The sequence below is a fragment of the Chamaea fasciata genome, unplaced genomic scaffold (genome assembly GCF_029207755.1).
Source record: "Chamaea fasciata isolate MVZ Bird 193981 ecotype frontalis unplaced genomic scaffold, bChaFas1.0.hap1 SCAF_29, whole genome shotgun sequence".
Classification (NCBI taxonomy): Eukaryota; Metazoa; Chordata; class Aves; order Passeriformes; family Sylviidae; genus Chamaea; species Chamaea fasciata.
The window spans coordinates 607,062-634,678 of NW_027094114.1; the positions used below are offsets into that span (position 1 = coordinate 607,062).

Here is a 27,617-nt window from a genome sequence, read left to right on the forward strand (position 1 = left end):
TCTTGTATGGCACTTATATAGGGTTCTATTTTTGGTGACAATTTCTCATTGGTTATACGTTCCTTATGACATCAGTTACTTGGTAATCATTACAAAGTTTCACAACATGTTTCTTGGTCACTTCTATCCCAGGGAGCCTTTATCTATGTCTGTCTCTCCCATGGTTTCTGCTCTATCAGGCCTAAGATACCAGGCTTCTTTATCAGTTCCATTATACTCTCTGTTTCATTCCCCATATATAATCTAACTGAATGACTATATATTTGAAGGTATCAAGATAAATGATTCTATAGTAGCAACACTTCTGTATGTTAAATTTATGATTTCCAATACTCAGTGAAGACTTCTAACGCATACATGAAAAATGTATGCATTGTAGAAATCCTTTTAAACCAAGTGAGGAAAAGTCCTAGCCTTTCTAATTAGCGATCCAATGCCCATATATCCTTGTTACAGAGAGGAGGGCAGTTTAGTGCTGTGTGGGTGTGATCAAGCTGTTATTCTACACCATCTACATCATCACTGTGGGCTTGGTTTTGGCAGGAAAAGCTGAGACATATAACCGGAAGTGTTCCATATTGCTTTTCTCACTCCAGAGGAGGGACTGTCAGCATCGAACCTGCAGATCCCATCCTCTGTGGCCTGCCAGTCCTCCCATGTGTTCTGCCAGGATGCTTTTGCAGGATATGGTGCAGAGGAGAGGCGGCAGCTCCGCTCCCAGCTCTGGTGCTGAAGGGACAGCTCAGAGGTGCAGCTGAGCCCGGTGGGGCAGGGACAGCGTGGAGACGTGGTCCTAGCATGTCCATTTTCCCCCCCACAGCATGACAGAGAGTTGGAGGTGGTAGCACCAGCAATTGTGCAGCACTGACCTCAGGGGATCAGCTGCACAACCCCTACTTGGACAACCTAGCTTCCGGGGAGTTTCTTTGTCATAGGTTTGGTGTTTTTTTTATTGGTTTTTTTTTTTTTTGTTTTCAGGCTGGAGGAGGGGAAACGTTAGCTGGGCGAGCTCCCCCGGCATCTTGCCTTTGTTTCCCGGTGACCATGTGGCACAGCACACAGGAACGTTTGCCATAATGCCTTTGTCTGGGGAAACCACATGGATGTGTAGTACAGGCAGAGTTCACAATTCTCCTTTTCTGTTCCAGGTGGTCAATACTTTTTTGTGGGTAAAACACCTTCTCCTTTTTGTATACTTTCACTATTAATATTGCTGTTGTTATTATGTGTGGCTTATTCTATTACTTTGTGCTTTTAGTAAATCGCTATTTCAACCTGTTATAAATGATCACGAGCCAATTCAAAATCCAAAAATTTATTTAGCAATTTCAAAAATCAATTTCGAAAACACCACGATAAATCAGAACAACATCGATTGAATGTTGGGTGGACCACCCAGCAGCAACAATGGTGCTCTCAGGTATGACCACAAAATCAGGGTCTCAGGGTAGGAACTTTATACCGTTTTTCTGCCCTGAGGCAAAAACACGACTGCCGCAAAGAACACAAATTTGCCCAAAACATGACATCATGCAAATAGTACAGCTGCTGAAATGTCCTTCATCCCCCAAGGGATGGTTTTGAAAGGATTTCCAAAAAAAGAGTCTCTGAATTTTCTGTTGGGAGGCTTGATGAAATCATCTGCTGGTTTCCGTCGAGATCGATATCAGATCCTTGAGTGGCTGCGAAGATGTGGCCGGCCCGTGATTATTGGGTCATCTTCACTTATCTCTTCTGTTATGTTGCAGATGTCGTGGCGGCACTTCCAAGCTAAAAAAAGACTTTGGAATTCTTGGAGACGCCCTTGGACCGTCTCCAAGAATCGAGGTTTTTAAATTCCAATGTATAATTTTCCACATACAATTTTAATACACGAATTTTATACAGTACATTTATTACAGTCCCCCACCTTTTTGTTTACCCATTAAATTCGTATTTTATTGTCATATTTCAAGTATTACATTTAACACACCCTTTACCAAGATTTTTCCTTTTTTCCCCCAAGGACACCCCAACACTTTTATTTATTGTTTTTACCAGTTTTCCCAGATTTCAAATTCATCCCAGTCTCCCTGTGTTATTTCACAGTATTTTTTAATCTTTCCTGTTCAATTCTTTTTCTTTTTGCCTCTGCCTCCTGTCTCCTCAGTTCTTGTGATAATATTTGCATTTTATTTTCTGGGTCTAATTCTTCCTCGTTCCTTGAAAAACAAAAAGTTTCATCAAATTGTAAACATGCTTTATCATCATCATTCCTGAGTAGATCCAATCCCATGGGTTCATTCCCAGAGAGTGTTTTGCCCACATATTTCAAATTCTTTCCTACCCAGTACATTTTCCCACCCATAGTACACATTTCCAATTTGTTTTTATCATAGCACAATCTATTGATTTGATAATATCCCAAAAAGGTGGATTTCTTCCTTCCACCTATTCAAACAGTTTGGTTACATTTATCACAAACGGGGATAGTTGGCATTCTTTTTGTTTCCCGTTTGTAGACTTTATGTACCATGGACTGCCTGCTGTTATTAACTGCCTTTGGGTCATGGCACACGACCCCCTTTTCTGATTCACAAATTTGGTATTGAGTGCCAATGAAGTAACTGTATCCCTTCTTCCTTCCCTTTTGGCAATCATAATGTGCTTGATACTTCAGGGTTTTTATAGGTGTTGGTCCCCTTCGTGTAGCTTTTAGACAAGGCTCACACTCGTTCCTGGGGTTCAGCCTCTGCGGGTTCCCGGGATGGAGTCCCCCTGCTTGGCTCAGGACCGGGCTCAGGACTACTAGGACTTTCTACCAGAATACCCCTCTGCCTTTCCTTTTGCCCACGGAGTAGCAGTCCGTGGCGGGGCATTCCATCTTCTCGGCAGCAGGCGTATGTCTCTGGGATCCTGTAGGTCTGAGCTGCAAATCTCCTTCTGACAAGACCCCACCAGGACAACCTGACACTATCGTGGTAGCATGGTACCTTGATTGCCCTTCGGCACTCAATAGTGAGCACTTCTGCTTCTGCATCTAATTGCCTGTTTATTCCCTTTTTATATATTGACCACACTCTAGAGAATCTAACTCTAGTAGACCCACATGTGTGGCAGTTAGTAAGAAGCTGCTAGTCTCATCCGGTTCTTTTCCCAAACACCTGGTACACAGCCTCCTGGGTCGACGCCCCCCCCCCCCCCTTTACAATGAATTACCCAGATCTGTTTACAGTATACACACTTTAAATGAACAAAGGGAAAGCATTCACAATCTGGCTTTGTACAACTTATCTGGTCCCCTTAGCTCATTTATTGTGACGCTGTAATTTGATCTTCAGGTCTCCAGGAGACGAGGACACCTTCCACACCCGGGTATTGTGTTTAGGCTCAACCTTCTTCACCCTTGAGGCGTGGGCGCAGCCTTTTTCAACAGTCCTGATAGCTGTATCTGTGGTGATAAGGACAGTAAAAGGACCTTCCCAATGAGGTTCTAGAGGCAGTTCCCTCCAGGTTCTCACTTTATCTCTGGGTTTTATCTTGTGGATTACAAATCTCAAAGGAACACTTTGGGGAATCAGTTCCTTCTTTCCCAAGTCCTGTAATTTCTTGTTTATGGTGATTAAATATGGTTGAATTTGGGTATCCTCTATCCAAGGATGCCCAACAGGCATTCTATGCTTTTATGGCATTCCATAAAGCATTTCAAACGGCGACAATCCTGTTTCTGAGTGAGGCATAGTTCTTATGTTTAGGAGAGCTAGAGGAAGACACTGTCCAAGACATTTTTGTCTCTATCATTACTTTTGATAGTTGAGCTTTTAGAGTCTGATTCATTCTTTCCACTTGCCCTGAACTTTGAGGGTGCCATGGGGTGTGATACTGCCACCAGATTCCTAAGGCTTCTGCCATCTCTTTGATGATTTTGGAAGTGAAATGTGTTCCCTGATCAGAATCAAAGTGATCAACTATCCCATAACGAGGGATAATTTCCTCCAATAGTACTTTTGACACGGTTTGGGCTGTAGCCCTTGCCCTGGGGAAGGCTTCCACCCAGTGGGTTAATTTGTCCACTATTACCAATAGAAACCTGTATCTCTCCATCCTAGGTAAATCAGTGAAATCTACCTGAATCTTTTCAAACGGGCGATAGGTGACTGGACGTCCTCCTAAGGCTGTTTGTCTGGATCTGGCTTGATTCACTTTCTGGCAGATCATTCACCCATGTACCTCTTGTTTTGCCAATTCATAAATTCCTTTGCAGCTGAGAAATTTTAAAAATTGTTGTGCGAGGGCTTGTGCTCCCCAATGTGTTTGCTGATGCAGTCTTCTCAGAATTTTTCTGGTATATTTTTTGGATGCCAGTTCCCTTTCATCGGGTAATTTCAATTTCCCTTCCTCTAGCTTCCCTCCTATTTTCTCAAATCCTTCAATCTCTTTTTGGGAAGGGTATGGGGGATATTCCAGAATCCCTTCTTCCCTAACCTCGGGTATACTTACTGTGAGCAAGGCTGCTCTTCTTGCCTCCTTGTCTGCCAGACTGTTCCCTCTGGTCTGAAACTGCATACCCACCTGATGTCCTCCGACATGGATGATTGAGATTGCCTCAGGTTTCCTGATTGCCTCCAAATTTTGTTTTATTAGTTTTCCTTGAATTAACACTCGTCTTTGACTGCTAATTAAACCTCTTTTTTTACCAAAAGTGTGTGGAATTCCAAAGCCATACTTTGAATTAGTATAGATAATTCATTTTCTTCTTTTTAATGTTTTGAGTGCTCTCAGCAATGCATACAATTCACATGCTTGAGCAGACCAATTTACATTCAGAGGCCCCGGCTCCATGACTCCCCCGGATTTGCCATCCCCTATGGCATATCCTGATTTCCGTTTTTTTTTTCTCAGTTATCTTAGCTGATCCATTCACAAATCTTTTCCCTTCTTTTAAGTCTTCCTCTCCCAGATCTGGTCTTACCTTTTCTGCAGTTCCACCATTTCTGTGCAGTTGTGGGAGGTTTCTCCCAGTGCTTCCCTAAACAAAATTGGACTGGATTCTGAGCAGTATGATTACTGACATCCACAAACAATTAAAACTGCCTTTTCACATCTGGTAAACTCAACACCGGGGCAGTGATCAGGGCTTCTTCTAATTTTCTAAATTCCAGTTCATCTTGTTCAGTCCATTTTACCTTGTCAGTGTTCAGTCTCTCATAGAGAAACATTACTTTTTCACTGTGTACTTCAGTACACTGTCTGCAGTATCCAAGAAATCCCAACAATTGTCTGATCTCTCTTTTTGTTTGTGGAGGGGGCAGAGCAATGATCCCAGCCACCCTCTCAGGATCTAATTTTGGTTTTTTTCTTTTGATATCCAGTGTCCTAGATACCTTCCTTCAGATTCAGCAAATTGCAGCTTTTCCTTTGAAACTTTCAATCCCTTTTCTCCCAGAAAGTTCAGCAATGAGATAGTACATTCTCTTACCTCATCCTCTCTGGGGCCAGCCACCAGTAAGTCATCAACATACTGTAACAATTTTGTTCCTTCTACAGGCAGAAATTGACTTAGTAACTGTTCCAGAGCCTGGCCAAAGTGATCAGGAGAGTCCACATATCCCTAAGGTAAAGAAATCTAAGTTGCTGTTTTCTATTTGTCTCAGGGCCCTCCCATTGAAAGGCAAAATATTCTCGACTTTCCTCAGCCAGAGGACAGGACCAAAAAGCATCCTTTAAATCTATGACACTATACCACACACCCTCAGGGGAGACCCTATTTAGAAGGGTATAGGGGTTGGCCACCACGGGAAACCTTGTTTTTGTTCTTTCATTCACTGCCCGGAGGTCCTGTACCAACCGGTAGCTCCCATCTGTTTTCCTAGCTGCCAGGATGGGCGTATTGTGCCTTGACATACAAGGCTCCAAGGTTCCCTTGTTAATCAGGCCATCTATTACTTGTTTCAACCCCCTCCTCCCCTCCAAAGGTATAGGGTACTGTTTAACCCTTATGGGTTCTTCAGGTCTTTCTATCTCGATGGAAATTAGTTCAATATCCAACCTCCCCACCTCCCCTTGAGAATACCAAACCTTTTGATCAATTTTCTCCTCGTCCTGTGCAGTAAGCTTTTATAAGCTCACCACCAACTGTGAGTGCCTCACAGTCAAATTAATTCCCTGAGCAATGATCATGTCTCTTCCCAACAAATTTTAATCAGCTTCTTCTACCAGAAGCAAGTCTCCCACACAGGTTTTGTTCTCAGATTCTATTTTTACATTTTTAATCAGGGGTACCTTGAACGGATCCCCCTTAGCACCTATAACTAACATCTTTTCTTGACTTTTGCAACAACCTGGGGGTAGTTTTTTGCACAGTGCTCCGTTCTGCCCCTGTGTCTACCAAAAATGCTATTGTTTTTCTCTGGGGACCTACCTTTAGCTTTACCAAGGGCTCATTTGATGTCCTGGTCCCCAAAATGAAAAGCCCTCGACACCTCTAATCCTCTTGGAAAACTTTTTCATCTTTTATCCTTTTTCTACAATCCTTCTTCAAGTGTCTTTTCTTTTTACAATAGAAACACTCAGGGGGTTCTCTTTTTGATCCGGAATCCTTATTTAAAGAATCTGTTGGTTTCCTCTGCATTGTTCTTACTTTATCTCAGTAGCGTTCCTGTTTTTGCACCTCTTTTACAGCTGCTACCAACACCTTAGCTTGTACTTTCTGGCTTTTCTCATGCCTTCCCATGTATACCTTTTGAGCCTCCCTCAGTAGTTCCTGCAAAGTTTTCTCCTGCACATTTCCTTTTTGAAAGCCCTTACATCTCCGGTATTAATTGGAACATTTACGAATCCAGTAATTCCGGGTGCTGTGGGCACTTCCCGTAAAGGGAAAAGATGGTGTTTATCTTCTTCATTCTCACTCCCCTCCTCGTTTATTTGCCTTGCCCTTCGCCGGGTTCTGCTTACTGGGGAAGAGCTCACCGGGGCTGGCTTTCTGGTTCTCGTGGGTTGCAGGACTGGCAGGGGCAGAGGAGAAAATGGCGGAGGAGGGATGATCGGGGTTTGTGCCAAGGGAGGAAGTACCTCCGATGGTTGCGAGGAAAACAAGGGGGGGGGGGGGGGGTGCGAGGAGGCTTGTGGGAATTGTAGTCCCAGAGCCTGTGTGTGCGGTGCCTCTGGAATCGGAGGAGGCAGCAGCGGGATTTTTGGCGGGGCCACCAGGATCGTGAGAAGAGGCGTCCGATCGGAGGACTCGTCAGGAGGTAGGGGTAGAAGTGGAGGAGGTATCTGGGGTATTATTTAAGAGTCCTGAGGTAGGAGAGACGCAGGGGTTTGGTCCGATCCTGTGACCGGAACCCCTGGCGAAGGACCTTGCTCCGGTACGGGCTGAATCAAAGGTCCCAGGGGTGCTGATGGGGGTGCCTGAGCCTGTGCAGGCGGTGGCGTGGGTACTAGATATGGACGAGGGAGATAGTCAAGAGGGTCCCATGTGTCACTCGGAGCCGAGACTCCCTTTTTAGACCTCATGGCAAACAATCCTGTCCTAGATCCTGCCCATAATTTAGCGTATTCCTTTTCCTCATGGTCCTGCGGTTCTTTATTCGCTACATAGTTACATAAAGCTTTGCAGGTCCATTTTTCAAACATGCCGAATGTGGGCCAAATTACATGACTCCTTATTTCTTCTCCTCCCCAAACCTCCATGCAATAGTAAATCATTCTTTCCTTAGACTTACCTTTCCTCTTAGAGCAATCTCTCCAATACTCTAACATCCATCCCAGTGGGTTTTCCCGTGGGATCTTGAGAGCGCTGCTCTCTTGTTCTAGGGTGTGTTTTTCTTTTGGGCTCTTTTTGGAGTTTGCTCTTTTTCTGCCCCATTTCCCAAGGTTAGCTTACCTTGTGCCAAGATCCTCTCTTAGCTCCTTGCTAAGAACAGGGTCCCTTTTCCAAACTAATGTGTCACAAATCGGGTTCTGCTTTTGCTGGACTACTTACCCTTTCAGCGAGCTGAGCTGGGGTTTTTTTCGACCAGCGATGGATCTCCATTTTGTTTCCTTGGCTTTTACCAAGCCCATAGCTAAAAGGTTTACCAATTTCCTGAATTCAAAGAAACATATCCTTCCCTTTTAGCTTTCCCGTGATCGGTTCCCCGGACTCTCCTTGAGTCCAGTTTTGATGAGCAAAATGAGTTTGTTTTTTTTTTTTCTGATTTGCTTCCCTGTTTGCCGACCAATTCCCTCGCGGGATATTGGAACTGTGGCGCCCAGGGCCACACTTGGGTCGTGACAAAGTCACGTCTCATCCACTCACCCAATCACACCCACTCAACCCGCAATACTTACAGCTTTTTCCTTGCGTGGAATCTTCGTGCACGGAGAATTTTACAAGTGAAAGTTTTAGCCACGGCTCCGAAAGACCTTCCTAGGTCCTTCCTGAGTTCCCTGATATTTCTGGATCCAGAACCTCCTTTTATTGTGGCGTTTGACCTAAATTTGTTCGCGATACAATAGGTACTATGGGGTCTCCCGTTTTGCGGGGCCACTGAAAAATCGGCGGAGGCGCCTTCTCGTGCAAAGGGGTTCCATAGCACCAATATTGTATCCGAGTCACCGGCACCAATCTGTTATAAATGATCACGAGCCAATTCAAAATCCAAAAATTTATTTAGCAATTTTCAAAAATTAATTTTGAAAATGCCACAATAAATCAGGACAACATCGATCGAACGTTGGGTAGACCACCCAGCAGCAACAATGGTGCTCTCAGGTATGACCACAAAATCAGGGTCTCAGGGTAGGAACTTTATACCGTTTTTCTGCCCTGAGGCAAAAACACGACTGCCGCAAAGAACACAAATTTGCCCAAAACATGACATGCAAATAGTACACCTGCTGAAATGTCCTTCATCCCCCAAGGGATGGTTCTGAAAGGATTTCCAAAAAAAGAGTCTCTGAATTTTCTGTTGGGAGGCTTGATGAAATCATCTGCTAGTTTCCGTCGTGATCGATATCAGATCCTTGAGTGGCTGCGAAGATATGACCGGCCCGTGATTAATGGGTCATCTTCACGTTATCTCTTCTGTTATGTTGCCGATGTCGTGGTGGCACCTCCAAGCTAAAAAAAGACTTTGGAATTCTGCCGTCGGACTGTCTCCAAGAATCGAGGTTTTTAAATTCCAATGTATAATTTTCCACATACACAAATTTTATTCAGTACATCTATTACAATATGGATGTCATCCTGGGAGTCCACTATAGATCTTCTAGCCAGGAAAATGATGCTGATGAATTATTCTTCAGGAAACTAAGGGACACCTCCAAATCAACTGCCCTTGTCCTTATGGGGGACTTCAACTTGCTAGATGTTTACTGGGAACACCACACAGCTGGTACAACCCGGGCCAGAAGATTCCTAAAATACCTGGATGATAACTTCATGGTACAGGTACTAAGGGAGCTGACTAGGAAAGGTGACCTCCTTGATTTGTTGCTTCTTAACAGAGAAGGTCACATGAGTGAAGTGGTGATTGGCGACTGTCTTGGCCACAGCAGCCATGAGGTGATCGAGTTTAAAATCTCTGGTGACAGGACAAAAAGTGCCAGCAAAACCTCAACTCTGGACATGAGGAGAGAAGACTTCAGGCTGCTAGAGGAACTAGTGAGTAAGGTCCCCTGGGAAAAGGTTTTTGAAGATGCGGGAGTCCATCACTGCTGGTCGCTTTTTAAGCACCAGCTCCTAAGTGCAGAGGAGCAGGCAATTCCCAAATGTCTGTTATAGATGCATTTTATAAAGTTGGCTTTTTGTAAATGTTAAGGTGAATGCTATATGAAGGTTTTACTGTATTAATCTAGTTTCTTTTATTATTAACAGGGTTTAAAAAATATGATGTGATGAATGTGTATATTTTTGGGGGGTTGTAACATAGTGTTAAAAATAAAAGACTGTTTTTGCAACATCTAAACCAGATAAACTGGGATGGGGAAAATCCCTCGCATTCCTGAATCCAGATGAAGATTGCTGACCCGAAGAATATATTGAACCTCTGTTATCAGTATCTAATTCAGATGAAGATTGATGACCAGAAGAATTTGTTGAACCTCTGTTATCAGCATCTGTCCTGGGTTGAAGTATATTCTATCACCATCTTCAGGAACTGTTGAAACCAGGTGAGGCAGTGCTCCCTGCCTCCTCCACTCTGGCTTATCTTCTGTTAATGGGCCCATCAGCACCTTTGCCACACAGCTCACAGATAACCCCCTCCTGGACTACCTCCTGTTAATGGGCCCATCAGGCCTTATCACATGACTCACCATCCCATTGTGAGATGCTCCGCCCAGAGGGAGAAACCAAGCATTCCAGCCTGGATATAAGCTGAGACTCTGAACACCAGGGGGGCGCTTACCCACTGGATTCCCAGAGGACCTGAGCTACCAGACCTTTCTACAGGATCACTGCTTCAGGAAGACCACCTCATCTGGACTGCTTCCATCACTCCGCTCAGGTTGTATTCTGACTCTGTCAGTGGTCTTTTGTATTATTGCATCTATTTTATTTTACTTTCTTTCCTTTTTTCCTATTAAATTGTATCTCTGACGTGGAGCCTCTCATTTGTTTTGCTTTCAAACTACTACAGCATCTTATCCAGATGAAGATGGCCAAAAACTCCAGGAGAGGAATTTATTGAACCTATGCTATCAGATGGAATGGAGCCACTTGCAGATGGGTCTACAAGATAACATGGTGGGGGGGGAATTGAAACTGCCCAGAGAAAATTCAAACTCAAGAGGAATGTTTGAATCATGCATGTGAATTTATGAATATACCGTAGGCTGGTACTTTTAAGGAGTGAGCCTTTTCATGGGCAGGTGAGCTCTTGGCTGAATGCCAAGTCACCTGGTCATATAATATTTTGCTTTATTTCTGTCTCCTAATTGTCTTTTTATTAAACTTTCTAAATTTTACCAAGAAAGTGAACCTCGTTTTTCACATGTCTGAAGTCAAGCAGATGAGGCAGAAGGCCAGCTTGGCTGAGCAGGGATCTTCTTCTAGAGCTAAGGAAAAATAGTGTATGGCCAGTAGAAGAAAGGTCAGATGACTTGGAAGGACTACTGAGATGCTGCTTGCCACTGTGGGGAGAAAATTTGTGTGGCTTAAGCTCAACTGGAGTTGAAGCTGGGCAGAAATGTGGGTGACAATAAAGAGCTTTTTTAAATACATCAATAGCAAAGGGGCAGTGTAGAAATAACATCACCCCATTACAGGATGAGGATGGTCACCTCACAAACAGGGAGAGAGACTGGGCAGAGATGTTTAATGCTTTCTTTGCTTTGGTCTTCAACACTGATGATGTGCTTGGGGGGTCTCAGAGCCTTGAGCTTGAGGACTATGGCTGTGAGAATGATAAGACTCCCAGATGACCCTGAACTTGTGTGGGATCTGCTGCTTCAGCTGTATCCCTGTATCTCTATGGGGCCTAATAGGATTCATCTCAGGCTACTCAAAGAGCTGGCTGATGTCATTGTGAGACCTCTCTCAATGATTTTTGAATAGTCTTAGGAATCTGGAGAGGTTCCAGTGGACTAGAAGCTGGCACACATTGTCCTAATTTTCAAGAAGGGCAAGAAGTCTCACCCTGGAAACTACAAGCCTGTCAATCTCAATTCTGTGCCTGGTAAAATTATGGAGACTATTCTGGGAGTGTCCTGGGTACAGAGACAAGGGGGTGGAGTTTTTAGAGCTGTCTATTTGATACCACTCACATCACCACTGGGGGATATGGTTTCTGCAGGGAAGAAGCCAAGGCCAGAAACAAAATTCGTCTTTTTTTTTGCTGGGCTCGCTTTGCAGAGGGTGTGGGACTGGGATTGCTGTCACTGCTGCCACACAGTCCCCACCACCCTGGAGAGACAGCCTCTGCATCCGCACCACTGTCACTGCCACCCCAGAGAGAGACCCCTGCAGTGAGGCCCAAGCCCTGTCAGGCAGTGCAGTCAGCATTTCATCATCACAACTTATTCAGACAAACTAGCTTTCCAGGTTTTGTTTTGTCCCTGCTTTCCACTGGTTTGAGGGGAGGAGGGGGCGGAAGGAAGTTAAGATGTGAGAGCCTCCCCGATATATTGGTTTTTGTTGTTTCCAAATACCATGTAGCCCCAGCCCAGGGCCAGTCACCATTTTGCCATTATTTGGGAAACCACACTGGACACTCTTCAGGAAGCACTTTTGCTTGTTTGATGGTGAATACACTTTTGTAAGACTCTCTCTTTCGTACACTCTTTTATTAATATTGTTGTGGTTGTGATTTTTTCAGTAAATTGTGATTCCAACTTATAGCGTCTCATAGTGTTCCTTCATTTTCAGAAGGGCCCAGGGGGAAAAGGGAGCAGCTTGAGTGGGTTTAATTTTCTAGCTGTGTTTTAAACCAGCACAGGGAGCTATTGAAAAACACCTGAGGGACAATAGTCATTGGTCACAGCCAACACAGCTTCATGAGGGGAAAGTCCTGCTTGTTAAACCTAGTTTCTTTTTATGATAAGTTAACCCACCTAGTTGACCAAGGGAAGCCAGTTGATGTCATCTTTTGAGATTTCAGTAAAGCTTTCAATACTGTCGCTCACAGGATCTGTCTGGATAAAATGTCCAGCATTCAGCTGGATAAACATGTCATGCAATGGGTCAGTAACTGGCTCACAGCTCAAGCACAAAGGATTATACTGAATGGGGTTACATCAGGCTGGTGACTTGGGTGGGGTTCCACAGGACTCCATCTTAGGGCTGGTTCTCTTCAACATCTTGATAAATGACTTGGACACAGGACTCAAAAGTACAGTGAGATGATACTAAATTGGGAGGAGCTGTTGTCTCCTTTGAATGCAGAGGCCCTGCAGAAAGACCTAGACAAATTAAGAGGATTGGGCAATAACCAACCATATGAAGTTTAACAAAGTCAAGTGCCAGATTATGCAGCTGGGATGGAGTAATCCTGGTTGTGTGTATAGACTCAGGAATAAGAGGCAGGAAAGCAGCACTGTGGAAAGGGACCGGAGGGTCCTGGACAACTGCAAATTGAACATGAGTCAGCAGTGCCCTGGCATCCAGGAGGGCCAAACATGTCTTGGGGTGCCTCTGGCACATCATCACCAGCCACTCGAGGGAGGTGATTGTCCTGCTTTACTCTGCATTGATGCAGCCTCACCTGGAGTCCTGTGTGCAGTTTTGGGTGCCACAATATAAGAAAGATATAAAGCTATTAGAGAGCATCCAAAGGAGGGCCATGAAGATGGTGAAGGGCCTAGAGGGGAAGTGTCATATGTGACCTAGTGTAGCAGGGCATCTCACTCCCCCCAAGACCTTATCTGTTATCAGATAAACAGGACAAGCTGTGTTGTTGAATCATGATTTTAAAGAGTTAAGATTTTAGCTAAGGGTTAGAAGCAATTCACATTGATCAGGATGTAAGTTAGATAAACAAATGATAGGTTAATAATTATTAGATGCTTAAGATAGAGCTAATTGTTGTATTGTTTGCCATTAGGAGCTTGTTTATAGAAGGAAGTGGAGTAAGTGAACTGTTATAAGAACAGATTGAAACCAGTAGAACAATGGCCAGCACCTGGACTTTATAACAATTAATCACGAAGCAAAAGACCTTGGATCGTGCCACAGGGTCACGGAGACCTGATGAAGACATTCCTGACTTCATCCCTTAAGACCTCTGACCCAATTCGAGACCACTGACCCAATTCAAGAGAAGAATTGCGCACGCGTGAAGGACTAAGAGCCTCATTTTAATACAGAGCGGGGATGGGAGGTGCTGGGGTTATGCATATGTATTGTATGTAAGATCTTGGGAAATAAATAGAGGGCAAAGAACCTTGTACGGTGCGGTCATGCCTTTCGGAGATGACTCCCGTGCCGCCCGCCAGTGTTAATAAACATACCACTTTCTAACTTTAACTAGTTGGAGAGTCTCTGTCCGTGATCATATCAGTTTTTAACGATTCATTGTAGTGAGTTATTTTGGCACCATGGGGTTTACATTGGTTTGGCACCTCCCGACTGCCAAAGTAAAATCTGGCAAGATAAGCCAGACTTTTGACTGACTGATATCCATTCTCTTTATAAAGGCAACACCAAACTTTCACAAAGCAGAAATCTACACATTCCCTGGAAATGTATGGAATTTCTCCCCTGAGCAGGGATGCCTGGTTTGCAGTTACTCCCCTGAAGGTTAAGTGAAAGGGCTCTGTTTACATTATTGTCATTTCAGCAGTAAGTTACATTCAACTCCTAATCAATACTATTTCTTTTGCTAGCTTTCTTATCAACAAAAGAAGACACTTTGTAAATGTGTCATTTCAAAGTGGATGTGGATGGAAAACCTCTACTTCTTCCAGGAAACTCCAAATAGAGTGCAGCATGCAAATGCCATGACAAAAGCAATGGCGGTGACTCATCAGCACGAGACCTCTCAAGACACACAAAATGCAAAGAACCACAATCATACTCACTACGCAGGACCATCTGCCACTTCCCAAGCGACCCAGAACTGCTGCCCTCAGGGGCGCAGTGCGAATTGGCAACTTCCAAATTAACATACTTCATAAATGAGAATCATGCAGTGATATCCACAGGAGTCACTGGAACATCATGAAAGACAAGAACTCTTAATTATAGGCAAGGACAGAAGCAGCATTTTGAGACTCATCATCTATCGAACAGTCATCTCAGCAAATCAAAATGAGAAGTTGACAATTTTAGCTCAATCCTTACAAGCTCCATTAATCATCCCAGAAAATACTCCAATCACTAAGACCATTGCTTTGCCTCCCAATGCAATAGATCAACAAATTATGCCAATGTCTTATATCTTTTAGCCCAGAGAGTGAGATTTGATGTCACCTCTAAAAACTGTCTCGAAGATTGAGAGAACCACTCTATGCATGTAGAGTGAAAATCCAATTATTGTTACCAGACCAGAAAGAAAAGCAGTACTCATTTGTTCTTTCATTGTGCAGAAACCCATTACAGTATGGGGAAAAGACTTACTATGGCAATGAAGTCATTTACTATATTTGTTATATTTTAGTACTCTGTTAATATTAAGAGTAATTTCTGTATGGTTTAGTTTAAGTTTGGGCCCTGTTTAGTATAAGTTAAATCTGAGATTAAGATTTATAAAGTCTAAGTGATAATAGATTTATATCTTATTAATTTAAAATTTTATTCCAGATAGGTTTTAAAATATTTTAAGTTTTGTTAAAATATGCTTATCTGATTTGCAAAGTTTAGTTGTTTTTTCTTAGAAATAAGACAGCTTCAACTGAAACAGCTGTAATGAAACACTAAAAAGCTTGTTTGTAGATAGAAGAAGATACAGTTTTTACATCGTAGTTGTTATTAGTTGTAAGCTGTTTTGGTGGGGTTTTTTGTGTTTTATTTTAAGGTCATAAGTACACAATAGCTTAGAAAAGTGTTATCATAACTTTCTGACTAGTGCTGATATATTGACTACATAATGTGAATTTGTTAATTTTATATATTTATAGTTGATTTCTTATATATTTTAACATCTCTTTCTGTAATTATCTAAAAGATGCTTATCATTTCAAGATCCTTCCTTTTGTTTTCTAGTTGCTTAAGCATTTCATAACTACTATTGCTAAAAGCTTTGTTTTAAAAATGTATTGAGACATCACTCTAATATAAAACCAGGGTCCTAGCCACACCTTAACTTTAACTAGATGGAATGTTTTTACCAAGAAACCCAGATGTTTTCTGCACCAAAAAACTAGATACAAGTCACTTTGACTTGACAATTTGACTTTATAAATATGACAGCTGGACTGACTTTTGGAGTGAACCTGACAACCTTGCCCAGAAAAGGAAATCCAGGTCATCACTGGAAGGGGGTTTTTCAGCTGTTGTAGAATCTAAGACAATGAAACAGTATTTTAGTAATTAACAATCATTCAACTTTACATGTGTTATTGTTAACAGTCATTAATTACGCTTGTTATTTAAAATAATCTTAGTTGTTGTACCTGAATTTTTCCTAATTGTTTTCAGTTTTAGCAAGTTATGAATTTGTTCTTCAAAGTACACTCTCTCTGTTAACTTGTGGCAAAGAGCTTGCTTGTGTTTCTGAAGATACAAAATGCAAGTGAATTCCAGCAACGAATGTGAAGTCATATCAAGCACAAAAATTCTGACAACTCCAAGAACAGAGAAGCAAGCACGCAGACGTGAACTGCGCAGACACTGTAGCTGATAGCAGGCATCTCTTGTCCCACATGTAAGAACTGTGAACCTTAGGTTTTGTGTCAATGTAAAAAGTGTGGGAATCATTGGTATTGTACAGCTCTATTAGCACAAGAGTGATGTACATCATGTTATGATTTAGAAGCCCAAACAAAGTACAAAGCTACTGAATTTTTAGTTACAGTGGGTCACAAAAAGAAAAACAGTCCTCGTCTTCCTGCTCTTAAGAAAAAATGTAGAAAAGAATTTTTGAGAAAATCAAAAGAGATTCAAATATGCAGAGTTGAATGCAAACAAAACAATTTAGTGCCATATCTTTGAGTAGTTCCAGTAAATTTAGGGAAAAAAAAAAAATGTGCTAAAAGATTTGCTTAGAAATTAAGAATGAATAAGAAAATGCCTCAAATCAAAAACTAACCAAAGAACATCATGGAGTTAAATCAGGTATCATGGTTATATCTTGTTTTGTTTGCCTTCAACAATGCAACCTTACCTGTCAATCAACCAAAGTTTAAGGATTAGTAATATTGTAGAATTCCTTTGTTAGATGATAGTTTAAGAGAAATATAGGGCTCTATTGAATGTTATGCTTATGCTTTTCACTTACTTGCTTTTAGTAGTGCAAATTTACTAGTTAAACAACCTAAAACAAATATCTGAGAGACTTTAGCTAGTGCATCAGATTTAAATATCATATCTTTCCTGTACAATCCTAGAAAAGACACTTTCCGTCTGTTTAATTAACATGCCAGTAGATGCATGACGCTAGTGAATTCCTCACCTTCCCAAAGCATCTTTTGAACCTAAAGAATTAAACATCACTAATTCTGTAAACATGATTTTTTTTTGTGCCAAATTTAGCTATACAAGAAAAAAATCAATCTTTAGTCAAAGACATTTCTTTCTACCACTCTAGGGAGTGGTAAGTCAAGAAAAACAAAACAGTCAAAGCAGTCTTCATGGTACAAACAGAAGGGGGAAATGTTGGAATCCTAGAAACTTAGAATTTGGGGTTTCAGTGTATAGTAGTACATGTGAGTCAAGATGGAGGATTTTGGGTGTTCGTCTTTCTTCTTTGCCTTCTTCTTCCTTCTTCTTCATGGGTTTGGGTGGTTCTCTCTAATTGGGTGAAAAAGGTCTGCATTGCGGGCCTTTGGTGGTCATTATTGGGCCAGAAACATAAATAATATAGGTGTCACCTTGTTATTGGGTAATTATCTCTTAAATAACCTTGGTAAGAGTTAGAAGCAAGCCATTTTAACTCATTTGTCTCGCTTGCTAGTTAAGTTCAAGGCTTGTGAGCCTGTAAATACTGTAAATAGATAAGATATAATAAACATTCCAAGTCTGAACTCAAGCTTGGTGTTTCCCGAGTATTATTCATCCTGACCTTGGCAAAGAAGAAAAGAAGCCAAAACCCTTACAACTAAGAACTGTATTACTTGGGACCACTGAACATTGAACCAATGAATTTCTTTGGGTTTTGACTGTATAAATATGTGAAATATCTGGTATAAAAGGATGTGCAATGGAATGATTTTTTCTACACAACCCAGGCAATGTGTGGATGAAATTATTTCTGTTGCACATCCTGGCCAGAACAACATCCTGGCCAGAAAAAAGTAATGCCTTGATTCTCTAATACTAAAAATGTTGTTGGAGAATTTTTGTTTTTCCTGCAGTTTCTGTGAAATGTCCACAGTCTGTTTTACTGTCTCTTTAAGATCCGGGAACCAGAAGCAGAACTGGAGTGCTTTATCCCAGTTCACGGAAAGGAGGAGGTCCTGGGTCACTTTAAAAAGAGGGAACGCACACACAGAGAGCTGTCTTTTGTTCTCTCTGGGGTTGCCTTAGGCATGTCTTTGTGATAAACACATATAGTTTTGGCTTTTGCAAATATTAAAGTGGATGCTATGTGTTCTGCATTATAATATAATGGTAACTTTTGCAGAAGTAGCTGTAGTTGTGAAACAATAACTAATGCTTTTATTTTTGTAGCTAATTTGCAATAATGACAATAACTCAGACAAATTTGTTGTTGCTGTGTGTAATTTTGTGTTTTAATATCATATGGTTTGTTCCCTTTCACCCTCCCTGGAGTGGTGGTTTAGCCTGGGTTGTATCCACCCATTGGGCTGTTAGTTTTTCCTGATACCTACCCCTATTCCCAAATGTTCTCTGTCAAATCTCCCTGGTACCAGCCCTGTCTCGACTGCCCCTTGGGGAATTCCGTATTCTTCGAGGCTCCATTGGTCTGTTTATATAAATCTCCTAACATTATCCTACCCATTGGTTTGTGTTCTGTAAACTTCAACTTGTGTCCCTCCCCGGTCTTCCCCCTATTGGCCCCTTGACCCCAAACTCCACCCTGATTCTATCCCTTAAAACCCATGGTCCAGCCTTTGTTTCCGGTCTTCACCTCTTCACTGTGTTCGAGTTACATTAAGATTTATGTTGTTATAATAAACAATCCTCGAACTGCACGTGAAGCCCACTTCGTTCCTTTATACACCGACCCTGTGGCAACTGCTTGGGACTCTCAGGACCTCGGGGTTGTGTCATTCCCCCGAAAAGTGCCATATCACCAGGCACGAGACCACAATTTGTGAAGTAGCTGATATTGATTTAGAGTACTTGTGGTTAACTTGCAATAACTGAAATAGCTAAACCATCTGCCTGGTCAGATAACATTTGAGGAATGGGTGTTACAAGGACCTCTGTGTGAAAAATGAGGTTCACTTTCTTGGTAAAATTTTAAAAGTTTGATAAAAAGACAATTAGGAGACAAAATAAAACAAATTAGTTAAACAATTATGGCTGGGTGACTTGGCATTCAGCCAAGAGCACACTTTACCTTCTCAGAACACTTTTTTAAAAGGACCAGCATGTTACATATTCAAAGACCTTAATGCATTATTCAAACATTCCTTTGAGTTTAGATGTTCTCTTGGTTTCAACCCCCCCCAACCTGCCCCCATTTCATCAATTCAAGATTTTATTACTCCTTGCAGATAAATCTCTTTGTGGCTCCACCTGGTCGTCCCATGTCCCACTCCCTGATAACAGAGGATCAATAAATTCTTCCTTTGGAGCTCTGGGGTCTGTCACTATTATCTTCATCCAGATAATTCAAGAATGTGGGGAATTTCCTGATTATTTTTCCTATTCTGAGTTAGCTACAAAAAACATCTTACGTCACATAGTTTCTATTTTAATATTATGCTATAACATAAAAAAATATATACATTCATCACGCTACCATTTCTAAGCCCTGTTAATAGCAGAAAATAAAAGAAACTATATTAATACAGCAAAGCCTTCCAACATTATACATACAGTATTCATTTTAATATTTGTGAAAAGCCTATAATATAATATGTACTTATAACACCTGCTACTGACACTTAGACTATCAATAACTGTCACCTGCTAAAACCACGGAACAGGGTGCCGTTGTGGGGGGGGGGTGACACATGACCCTCAAAACCATAACCAGGATTACTGCACATGCTCTAAAAAGGCAGATCAGAGGAGGGGCCATGCTAAAAAGTTCCTGGAATATGCAAACTAGTTCAAAGAAATGTTTGAATATGTATAATCATTTATGAATATGTATTTGACCGATGCAATGGAAAGGGTATATAAGAAGGGTTGCTATGGTTAGCCAGTGTGCCTCTGGCTATGGCTATGCACCCAGCACTGTTACTTTTGTTTTATTGATTTTGTTGCCTTTTGTCCTTTATTAAGTTTTAAAAAATTCAACTGAGTGGGCTTCATTTCTCACATCTTCAAGTTGCAACCTGAGAAGCTGCGTTTTGCAAAGCAAAACTGCTTTGGGGTGGATTTCGCAGTGCCTTTCACTCTCGCTGCCTGGGGTTTCACCAAGGAGAGGTTGGACCTGGCATTTGCCAAGGAGGAATCGAATGAGTTCCAGCCACTCTCACAGCCGTCGCACCACTCCAAGAAGTTGCACCCACTCCACAAGGTTTTCCAGGCATCTGCCATTTACTGAAGAGGGGACAGGGGCTTGTCCGATGATGCTGGTTTGTATTTTTTTCCGACCCTTTCACTGCTGTCACTTGGGACCAGCCCGCAATGCAGCAGTGACATGGAACTGGATTCATCGAGGTCTAAAGGCAGCAGGGAGGCTGACACCACAGGGCTGGAGCTACCTTAAAGAACAACAGCACTCCTCATCTGCAACCAGAACAGCTTCGTAACCCCCTACCTTCCCAGTTTTCTTGTTCCAGGGAGAAGGTTGAACAAAGAGGGGCTTCTCTGCCATCTTGTCTTTGTCTTCTGGGCCAAGCAGGCTGTTATGGCAGCTGCCATTTGGGAGGAGGGGGCTTCTCTGCCATCTTGTTTTTTTGGTTCCCAGGGTGCATATGAGTCAGCACTTTTGTATCTAGTGGTTATTGCTGTTATCTTGGTTGCTGCTGTTTTCTTTTTAGTAAACTGTTGTTTTTTCACTTATATCTTCTCTCATTCATGTCTCCTTATTGGTTAAAGGGGAGTGGTTAAAACTATGGGGAAGGTAACTCATTGTGGAGTCTCTGCCCCATATAAATTGTCTTATGACAGAAAGCCTTATGAGGAGTGGCTGAGGTCATTACGTCTGTTCAGCCTGGAGGAGACTGAGGGGAGACATCATGGTCTGCAGCTCCCTAATGAAAGGGAGAGGCAGACACTGATCTCCTCTTCTCTGTGGTGACCAGTGACAGGACCAAAGGGAATCACATGAGGCTGTGTCAGGGCAGGTTTAGATTGAATATTTTGAAAAGGTTCTTTACACAGAAGGTGGTTGAGCAATGAAACAGGCTCCTCAGGGAACTGGTCACAGCACCAAGGCTGACAGAGTTTGAGAAGTATTTGGACAATGCTCTCAGACATGTGGTGTGATTCTTGGGGCTGTTCTGTGCAGGGCCAGGAGTTGGACTTAGACGATACTTGTGGGTCCCTTCCAACTCAGGATATTGTATGATTCTATGAACTGAGTGCAACCCTGTCTTGGGTTACAGTAGAAGATGTAACCAGAAGTATGTATTCTATTACCATCTATGTAAGCAGTTGAGATAGGAGGGCCAGTGTCCTTTAAATTCTCCATGACTCAGTCCTGAAAACACCCTGGTAGAGAAACAGCTGCCACCCTGAGATGGTCATCTCTGCTAATGGGCCATCAAGGTATCCCAGCATGACTCATAGTATTACATCATCCCATTGTGAGATGCCCTGCCCAGGAGGAAGAACCAAACATTCCTACCTGTGTATAATCTGAGGCTTGGAACACTCTGGGGGCACTACCCACTGGATTCCCAGAGGAAGAGCTCGACAACTACCACTGGGCCTCCAGAGAAAGACCAGACCTTTCTACAGGATCACCGCTTCAACATAACCACATGCATAATCCCAATGGGACTGTAGCCAGGATTTAATTGGACTGCTACCACCACCTGACCAACAGGGTGACAGGTGGTATTCTGACTCTGTCAGTTTAAGCCAGTGTTTCTGTATTATTGCCTTTATTGTAATTTTCCTATTAAATTGTACTTCTGACTTGGAATCTACTGCTGGTTTGCTTTCAGACTAGTACAGACCCCCCTTCCCTGTTCCCTTGTGGGAAGGAGGTAGAAAAAATAATGAGTGAAGTTGAGCCTGGAAAGAATGGAGGGGTGAGGGGAAGGTGTTTTACGATTTGGTTTATCCTCATTATCCTACTCTGATTAGATCGGCAATAAATTCAATTAATTTCTCCAAGTTAAGTTTGTTTTGCCTGTTGTGGCAATTGGTGAGTGATCTCTCCTTGTCCTTATCTCAACTCATGAACCTTTTGTTATATTTTGTCTCCCCAGTCTAGCTAAGGAGGGGAGTGTCAGAGCAGCTTTGGTGGGCACCTGGCATCCAAGCAAGGTCAACTTGTCCTGGTGGGACGTCAATCATGAGTTAGAATGATGGTCTTTCAGAAATCAATATGTACAGGATTTACTGAAAAAAAAATGCAAAGTTTTTTCGGTCTTTCTACACAGTACACACAAGTTTTTCTAAAAAATAACTAAAGCTTCAATTCTGCAAACAGACATATAGTACTTTTTCCACATACAGAGCTAGTATTTAATGGGAAGTACACATAAGAATTGTCTTCTCTACAGTGTTGAAATGTAGAACAAGGGAGAACTACTTACCTCTGCAGAGGATAGAATGAAACATGAGTAGGTTTCCTTAAAATCCTTAGTTAGAAAAGTTAAATAGATGCTATGTTTTAATATTCATGGCACTCCTCTAAATTTGTTATGAAACCATTTTCTTGTCACACATCAGCTAGTTTTTATATAAGACAAGGTTTCAAGATGGAAATATACTTACATAGACTGTATCTTTTTCTTTTTTCATAATTCCTGATAAACCAAACAGCTTCCTCTTTCGTGGTTTTATCCCTGTGAAACAAACATTTTAATTTAAAGACCAAATAAATGAGTATATATGTCAATGTCAGACACCAGTGCATACCAATGCCAAGACCTTTTAAATGCTGCAATGACAAGTGATACAAAAATCTAGCAGTGGAGGTAGGTATAGAGCTAAACTAAGTGAATAAAAGAATAAGCTAAGAGAAAATTATTCCAGTATGTTGTTCAGTAGCATAATGTGCCAGTTTGGGCTGGAACACAGTTAATTTAATTCACAGTGGCTGGTATGGGGGTGTGTTTTGTATTTGTGCTCGAAACAGTGATGATAACACAGGGATGTTTTCAATACTGCTGCACAGGGCTTACACAGAGCCAAGGCCTTTTCTGCTTCTCATCCCACTCCACCAGTGGTTAGGCTGGGGGTACACAAGAAGTTGGGAGGGGACACAGCTGGGACAGCTGACTGCAACTGACCACAGGAATATTCCAGACCCTATGGCATCATGCTCAGTAATAAAGCTGGAGTAAGGAGGAGAAAAAGGGGTTGTTCAGAGTGATGGTGTTTGTTTTCTCATTACTATGCATGATGAGGCCCTGCTCCCACAGAGGTGGCTGAACACCTGCCTGCACATGGGAAGTGGGTGAATTAATTCCTTGGTTTGCTTTGCTTACGGACACAGCTTTTGCTTTCCTACTAAACTGTCTTGTCTCAACCCACTAGGTTTCTCACTTTTACCCTTCTAATTCTCTTCCCCATCCCACTGGAGGAGAGTGAGTGGCTATGTGGGGCTGAGTTGCCTACTGAGGTTAAAACACCTCAGCTTCACTAAAAAAATTAAAATACAGTTCAAGCAACACTTAAATAACATAAGCCTTTATAAAACTCATCTTTATTTTACATCCAACTCTCCAAGCTGGGTATGCTAGACTGTCACTTATTTTATGGAAGATGGATGCACTACCAGATTTAAGGAAAGGAACTGATCACAGAACCTTAACAGGAGCTATTTATCCAGACAATCCTGAATAGCTAATGGACTTGGGTCAGAAACTGAATCCTGTCTCTCTCAGCTACTGCAGTTCTACCCTGTTCTTATTTCCCTGCATGTTCCTGATACCTGCAAGCCCCTGTCTCTCCTAAAAAGTAGGATCTTGGTCCTGTAAAAACTAACATCTCTTGGCTTCCCAGCTGATGCCAAGTTCATGATTTCCTGGTGCTGTAGCCAGCTCTAATGCTGCCTCCCACTGAGTCTGGAAACATGCCTTCTCTCTATCTTTTCTTCCTAATTTTTAGTATGGAACATATATAGCTTCAGTAAAGAAAAAAGTTTACTTTCATACCCATTTAATGCACTAACATTAAAATACATTTAAATATTCCATCAGTTTTACTGCCATGTTTGCTTCTGTCCCCATTTTTTCCTGAATCAAAGTAGACTGCCAAACTTGAAACAAAATGACCCAGTGCAAGCATCCCATCCAACTAATCTACAGTAACAAAGATAAACATTAGGTTAAATTGAATCTCAAATGAAGGTCAAATCCCAAGATATTTTAACAACTATTAATATTTCCTGAAACTACTAAACAGTATAAATAAAAATTTAGGTGGCAACTGAAAACCACAATTTCTCTGCCAATGGTCAAAAATCATACATGTACAGTGAATCATTAAATATTTTCTCTCCCTCCTACTGAAAAAACTAAAATATTACTGCACACTAAATACAATTTAATTTTCAATATTATTACAACCACATGAAAAATTTCTCATTTGTGTCCTCTTCTCATTCAGAATTGCATCCATAATATATGTAAGACACTGGAAAGATTGATGTCTTAAGACATTTTGGGGTGCATATGTGTGGGGCAGGGGGCAGGTCAGGCCTTGCCCTGGTGAGATAGTGCACTCCCAGCCCCCCTCCCTCCCCACCGCTAGAGACAGTATCCCAGCCCATCCCAGCCCTGCAGTGGTGCCAATCATGGGCACAGTGGAGGCAATACTCCACACCCATCCCTGGAGGCCCTAACCCAGCTCCTGAGTGGCCAAATGACCAGAAGTCCCACCTGAGGTAAGGGCCCAGGAAGGCCAAGGGGTATTTAAGGCCAAACACGAGGCCATCACATGGTCTAGACCCTACCTTCCTCTTGGAAGTTCTGTCTGAACACTGTTGGAAACAAGGGATTGGATGCACTCAGCCCCTTAACTGAACTAGCAGTACTTTGGTTTAGGCTCAAAAGGACATAAATGGCCTGAGCTGTAGACATGCCAAGAGTTTATCAAGTTCCGATCTGTTCTCTGAAAACCTACAAAGGGATGGAGTGACCCAGTGAGCATCAATGCATATGAGCTTGGAACACCAGTCATGTGATTAACACATGAATAGCAGGTAGTACAAGGAGTCTTGTACATACCTTTTACATTTTATGAGATTTGACAAGCCAACCACTTTATTCCATAAATATGACAGCGTAAGTGAGCCTTCTTTGAGCTCTCCCTGCTAAGTAGCTGACTGTGCGGCAGTGATCTCCCCTTGAGCTGGGATGCCTCTCAAGGTTGCTACTCAGGGTCAAGAGACCTCTTACCAACTGCAGATCTTGTAATATAGAGCACTAAGATTTTGTCTTGGTAACTTTGATTCTGTCTTGGTAGTTTTGAATCACTGTTAAATCCTTTGTGCAGTACAGTAATAGAGCAAACCTTGCCATCAAACTTTGTTAAGTCACACTATTAGAGAATCATATTGCAGTAAAACCACTTTTGCCGATACCTTAAGCTGCAGTTCTTTAAGCAATCTAAATTGCCCATTAACAACAAATTGGCATAGTTGGCAGGATCCTAAATCAGGATTTGTGACAAGTTGACACAAGGTAACAGTCAGTTGTCATTGAAAAAGGCAGTCCTAACCCTCATTAGAACCATAGAATTGTTAAGGTTGGAAAAGACCTCGATGATCATCGAGTCCCTCCCCCATCATTGCACCTTATGCAACTACTTCAAGTGAGAGACAGAAATCTTGAGAATTTATTTACAAGCAACTGAAGTAAATAGATTGTGGAAACCTCAAATACAGAAATTACTTTCACTTCCCAAAACACACATGCTAATAAGTACTCGGATTTATTTTTTTTTATTATGAAAATAAAATTATTTCAGAGCATCCACTATAAAATGTGTACTTGCAAGCATTTTCCAGTGTTTCTAGTGAATATGTCATAGTCTTTAAATAAATAGCTGATATAAACAGATTTTAGATACAAGCTTCAGATTTTTTTTTTATGTAGTAGAGCATAAATCGTGCTGCAATCAGAGATGCCGCAATGAAAGTAAAAATAATTTAGCTGTGAATTAGCATTGTGAATTACACAACTGGGTTTAATTGCATGAATAAAATACAAATTAAGTACCTCAAATATTTCTATTTGTAATGTAACTCCCAATGTTGGGGAAACAAATGTTTGCTTGAGAAATGTTAGCAGGAAAGAGTTAGAGAACAGCAGTGGCGGCAGCTGACCCGTGTCTCTGAACAGGTTGAATGGGGGGAACAAGAACAAGACACCATTTCTACTAGAACGTAAAGAAATTTAAAACAGAACGATCTGTGGTCTACTGGTCTGTGACTCTGGAAAGATTAATACAAGATGTCGAGGACAGATTTATTGTAGAACTGTGATTAAACTTTTAGCCTGTAGTTAAATATAGTGTTTGCTTTAGCGGTATAAAACCTGATGTACTTTGTGAATAAATAGGATTCACTCGCACCTCTGCTAGTACGTCTCATCTTTCATACATCACACCCAACATGTATATTTAACTCTTGCAGCATAAATCTATGTTTAATTCGGTGGAAACACTACATTTTCAGAAAATTTCTCTAACTGCAAATGAAAAAAAAATGCTTAAGTCAAACAAATAGACAATTGAGAATCTGATGAGTTAACTTGACACTCACTGATGTTAAACAAATATAATTATTTTGGACATTGGATAGAATCTACCAAATATTTTCTCTAAAAACTTGAAGAAATCTAATAATTTTTTTTAGAAATTACTTTTATTTATTGCAATTTAGACCAAGTCTGAAAAAATTTCCCTGACAGTAAAAAAAACCTGGGAATAGAACCCATCAATATCCCATTCATCTTAACATAGTTGTTTAGCCTCCAAATGAAGCTCTTGAGGGCAGAATATCAAAAGGCCAATCTCAAAGCAGTTTTAAATGCCATTTAAGTTTCTTTACCCTTCTCAGCTACTTAGACTGATCCCCAGACTTTCAAGACTCTCATGTTAATAATTAAAATATATAAATAATCCAGGCTCAAGTAAAACCAATCCTTATTTCAGATCAGTATCTTTAACCTTCACTTCTAACAGAAGAAACCAAAGATTTTCTTTAACACAAACTTTCTGTATTTTGTCCATTACAGTTGCCTAACATTTGTCTTTGAGAGTGTGTCTTAGGTTGCAATGCAAGATGTAACCAAAAGTATGTATTCTATTACCATATGCTAAAATGAGGTGGGGCAGTGTTCTTTATCTCTTCCATCACCCATCCTCCCTCCAAGGGATATCTTCTGCTAATGGACCATTGAGTTTCATTGCATGACTGATAAAATGACATCATCCCATTGTGAGATGCTCCACCCAGTGGGAGGAGCCAAGGATTTCTACCTGGATAAAAATCTGAGAGTCAGGACACCAGGACAGCCTATTTCCACTGGATTCCCAGAGGAAGACCAGACCCATCTCACCATCACTGCACATTCAGTGGAAAACTACACCTTTATACAGGATCATTGCTTCAACAGAACCACATCTGTCACTCCAGTAGGACTGCAGCCACGATTCAATTGGACTGGTACCAACACCCTGACCAACAGGGTGTCAGGTTGTATTCTGACTCTGTCAGTATTTTCTTTTTGTTTGTTTGGGGTTTTTTTTCTGTACTACTACATTTTTATTTTAATTTTCCTAGTAAAGAACT

The 27,617-nt window shown here is 41.6% G+C and overlaps 1 pseudogene; it reads right to left on the bottom strand.

Moving 5' to 3' along the window:
• The window catches only part of LOC136302580 (F-BAR domain only protein 2-like), a 188,868-nt pseudogene that overhangs the window by 29,117 nt on the left and 132,134 nt on the right, over positions 1–27,617 (bottom strand).